The sequence below is a fragment of the Chroicocephalus ridibundus genome, chromosome 2 (genome assembly GCF_963924245.1).
Source record: "Chroicocephalus ridibundus chromosome 2, bChrRid1.1, whole genome shotgun sequence".
NCBI lineage: Eukaryota > Metazoa > Chordata > Aves > Charadriiformes > Laridae > Chroicocephalus > Chroicocephalus ridibundus.
Window position 1 is genome coordinate 113,840,048 of NC_086285.1, and position 4,975 is coordinate 113,845,022.

Genomic DNA, 4,975 nt, shown 5'->3' on the forward strand with positions numbered 1-4,975 from the left:
CAGCGCCCTCTATCGTCCCGGAGCCGCGGCCCCGCGCCGCAGTGCCGGGGGCGGGGAGCGGCCGCCCGCTCCGCCCTTCCCCCGGGGTTTAGGCCGGCCGAGGGTCCCTGCGGGCGCTGCCCGCAAGTGGGGAGGGAAGGAGGGCGAGCGGCCCCGCGCCTCAGGGCCCGGCCTCCGTCGCCTCAGCCCCTTGGCTGAGGTGGGTGAGGGGTGGCGGCCTCCGGCCTCGCACGGCCGGAGCCTACCCGGTCAGGCCTTGCTTCGAAGCCCAGTGCGAGCTGTCCCCACCGGGGCGCTGGGGTCTCCCTCTAAATTTATCTTCGATTAGTCCGGCAGACCCCCTGCGTAGAGTGGGACGCGCCGGTCTGGTGTGGGACGGGGGTGGAATTTTCTGTCGAAGCCAACTCGAATACCTAGCACCTGGGCCTGGACCTTTTCATCCCAACCGCCTGTGCTTGTTCAAATTCCAAGCAAAGGGAAAAATGGCATTAGCAGAAGTAGTGTCATAAATCACGTGAAGGAAAATGACCAGGGTGAGCGTTGCTCGCCGTAATTTTCGAGGAAATGTCCACCTCTCCAAGCACTGAGGACCTAGAGTTCACACAATCCTAAATTTTTCAGCAGCCGCTGGCAGCAGGGTGACTTCCAGAGGTAGAAGGATTCATGCTTTTAACTGATGTTTGCAGGTATACGCAGTATTCTTCTGAACATCAGAGGTGCGGGCCGCCAAAGCTAGCAGATAGTTGAGAAAATGTGGTCCCGTTTTTCTTGGTTCTCGGTACTGTTTGTAGGCTAAGGAAATTCCACAAGGGAATGTCAAATTGGGCTTTACACTTAGGAAACCGTTGCCATACAGGAATGATTTTCTCAAGAGCTAATTTTCTTGAAGAATCAAGAGACAGGTCGACAGTAAGGCTATGTTGTCAGGAACAAAAAAACAAAAAACAAATGAACCAGTACTAGTTTAACATTTTTAACTGTCACTAATTTTCATCACCAGCAGTATTGACAGTTATTCAAACAATCAGCAGGGTCTAAACCTTTAAAAAAAACACCTTAACAAATCAATTCCAACACTTCTTGTGCATTACTCTCGCCCTACCCTCTTCTTATTGATTATCTGTAATGCTATAATTAGGTAGTTGAAGGGACAATCCATCACTGAGAGTGAAATAATCTGGCAAGTAAAGCAGCATAACAAGATAACCTTTCTGTTTTGAGTTGAGGTTTTTTTCCACTTAGGTCCTTCCTCTAGAATTATAATGTTCTCCAAAGTCAGGCACTTGCTGTGACCCATCTGTAACTCATAGATCTTTGAGATTGCTCGGCTCTTCCTAAATTGTGCAGACCACTAAGTATGTTGTAGACTGTTCCCCCACGTTCATTATCGGTCATTAGAATAGCCTGAGTTTCACACACTATTTTACGTCCTACCAACTCACTTTCAAACAAGGTAATTCAGATGAATTTAGGTTGACCGCTGTGTTTCTGTACCTGCACATAGATATTCAGCAATATCAACATTCATTTTCAGTCCCTCATTAAATGAACTGAACTGTGAATACCAGGCTTCAATTGCGTGGCCTTGAGTGGTTTGCATCTCTTTTGCAGCAGAAGAGCTTTTTCGTGATTAGTCAACAGCTGTAGAGAACCCACATACATGAAGTGAATTCCTTTGGGCCTCCAGTCTGTCATGTTTAGCAGTCTATCAAAAGCCACTGCCACTCTTCCATTTTATTCATCTCTGGCTATTTGGTGGGGCCATTTTAGCAAGCTTGCATAGATTTTTCAGATTGGCTAGTTTGTGGCATCCAAACTTTTCTTTCAGCATCTGTTTTCAGCTTTCCCACACTGACATGTATAGTCAACTACCAAGTATCATAAAATCATAGAATATCTCAAGCTGGAAGGGACCCATAAGGATCATCAAGTCCAACTCCCTGCTCCTCTCAGGACTACCTAAAACTTAACAATATGACGAAGAGCCTCATCCAGATGCTGCTTGGTGCTGTGGCCACTTCCCTGGGGAGCCTGCTCCAGTGACTGACCACCCTCTCAGTGAAGAACCTTTTCCGGATGTCCAATCTGAACTTCCTCTGATGCAACTTCATTCCATTTCCTTGTGTCCTATCGCTGGTCGCCAGAGAGAGGAGATCAGCACCTCCATCTCCACTGCCCCCCTTGAGGAAGTTGCAGACTGCGATGTGGTCAGCCCTCAGCCTTGTCCTCTGCAAGCTGAATAAACCAAGTGACCTCAGCTGCTCCTTGTAAGTCTTGCCCTTGAGGCCTTTCACTGTCTTGGTTGCCCTCCTCTGGACACACTCTTAATAGTTCTATGTCCTTATATTGAGGCCCCCAAAACTGCACACAGTACTGAAGGTGGGGCCGCACCAGTGCAGTGTAGAGTGGGACAATCACCTCCCTCATCTGGCCAGCTGTGCTGTGCTTGATGCACCCCAGGACACGGTTGGCCCTTTTGGCTGCCAGGGCACACTGTTGACTCACATTCGTCTTGCCATCAACCCAAACCAACCAGTAGACCAATAGGTCCTTGTTTGTCAAGACCAAACCACAAATCTCAGGCAGAATAAGAAGCATCTGGACAGCCTGCAGTACTGCAGAAATTAGTTTGTTATATCCCCAACTATTTCACTCCAAACAGAACAAGCATTTTTATTGCAGCTTCCCCCCAGCCCCGCAATAGCTGGGCTTGGATTTTCTTTAGAAAACAGAAAATACTGTCAGTAGCTGCTGGTGGGAAGTTTTTCAAATAGACCTTCAAAATGGTATTCTTAATTTTGCTGCTTTATATCAGTAGTATCATTCATTGCAGGAATGTAATTCCTTTTCCAAGAAATTACAGGCTATCAGGCCCAGTCAGCATGAGTTCATGAAAGGCAGGTCCTGCTTGACAAACCTGATCTCCTTCAGTGACAAAGTGACCTGCCTGGTGGATGAGGGAAAGGCTGTGCATATTGTTTACCTGGACTTTAGTAAGGCCTTTGATACAGTTTCCCACAAGCATCCTCCTGGAGAAACTGGCTGCTCATGGCTCGGATGGGAATACTCTACACTGGGTTAAAAACCAGCTGGAGGGCTGGGCCCAGAAAGTGATGAAGAATGGAGTTAAATCCAGTTGGCAGCTGGTCACGAGTGGTGTTTCCCAGGGCTTGGTATTGGGGCCAGTTCTCTTTAATATCTTTATCAATGATCTGCACGAGGGGATCGAGTGCACTCTCAGCAAGTTTGCAGATGACACCAAGTTAGGTGGGAGTGTCGACCTGCTTGAGGGTAAAAAGGCTTTGCAGAGGGATCTGTTCAGGTTGGATCAATGGACCGAGGCCAATGGTTAAACCAATGAAGTTTAACAAGGCCAAGTGTGACCCAAGATCCTGCATTTGGGTCACAAGAGCCTCACGCAGTGCTACAGCCTTAGGGAAGAGTGGCTGGGGAGCTGCCTGGCAGAAAAGGACCTGGGGGTGTAGGTCGACTGCTTGTATCAGGAGCAGTGTGGTGAGTAGGACTAGGGAAGTGATTGTACCCCTGTACGGGGCACTGGTGAGGCCCCACTTTGAGTACTGTGTCCAGTTTTGGGCGCCTCACCACAAAAAAGACATTGAGGTGCTGGAGCGTGTCCAGAGGAGGGCAACGAAGCTGGTGAGGGGTCTGGAGCACAAGTCTTATGAGGAGTGGCTGAGGGAGCTGGGGTTGTTCAGCCTGGAGAAAAGGAGTCTGAGGGGAGACCTTATCGCTCTCTACAACTACCTGAAAGCACGTTGTAGCAAGGTGGGTGTCGGACTCTTCTCCCGAGTAACAGGCGATAGGACAAGAGGAAATGGCCTCAAGTTGTGCCAGGGGAGGTTTATATCGGATATTAGAAAACATTTTTACACTGAAAGGGTTATTAAGCATTGGAACAGGCCAGGGAAGTAGTTGAGGCACCATCCCTGGAGGTATTTAAAAGATGGGTAGGCATAACGCTTAAAGATATGGTTTAGTGATGGGTTTTGTCAGAGTTAGGTTGATGGTTGGACTAGATGATCTGAAAGGTTCATTCCGACTTAGGCAATTCTATGATTCTATGAATTGGATATGCCACAGTATTAGTTTCCTAGTATTACTTGCCATCTCTGGATGAGCTGATAGCATTTTAATCTCTCTGGCTGTGAGAGCTTGGAGGGGCTGATGCCTTCATCTAGATTTCTTCCTCTCTTACCCATGCCAGAAAGTGATCATTAGAGGAAGACTCATTATCAAAAACATGGAAAATGTGTTCTTTGGTTGAGCTGGGGAGAGATCATGTTTCAGACCTGGAGATGACATTTAAGAACTGTAAAGTATGATCTATGGCATAAACAAATTATTCTGAATTAAGATTAAATACCATTTTAATGAGTTGCGTTCATCTCAGATGAGTTTGTTTAACTTTTTTTAAAGTTTTAAAACATTATTTGATTTCAGAGATTGAAGGGACTGAGCTGCACAGATGAATCAATTTGATTGAGGGCACAATTTTTTTAAACCAAAGTACTGTTACCATTCATAATAGGAATACTCTTATAAAGAGGTTTATATTGGTATGGTTCATATACTTTCCCTAAGTGGGAGCCTGTATGTATGATGTATTAAGTGTATGTGCATCAGTAGAATCATACCTACACGAGAAGGATGTATGGGTATTACTATATGAAAAAGTTTTGGTAAAGCTGTACAACTTTTATGGATACCCTGGCCTACATTTCAACTCATTTATGTACACAAATAAAAGATCAACATGGAAAAAAAAACCAATCAAAAACTATCTGCAAAAGCAGAGAAAGAGATGGGATTTTGATTTCTTCGTAATTGTTTGGTGAAAAATAATCAATGTGCTGGTAGGTAGTATAGTCTGAGTTGCAGTGTTTTCATTATACATTAAATTGGTATTGGCCAGCAGAAAAAAGCTCGGGACAAAGCTCACAAAATCGCTACAGCA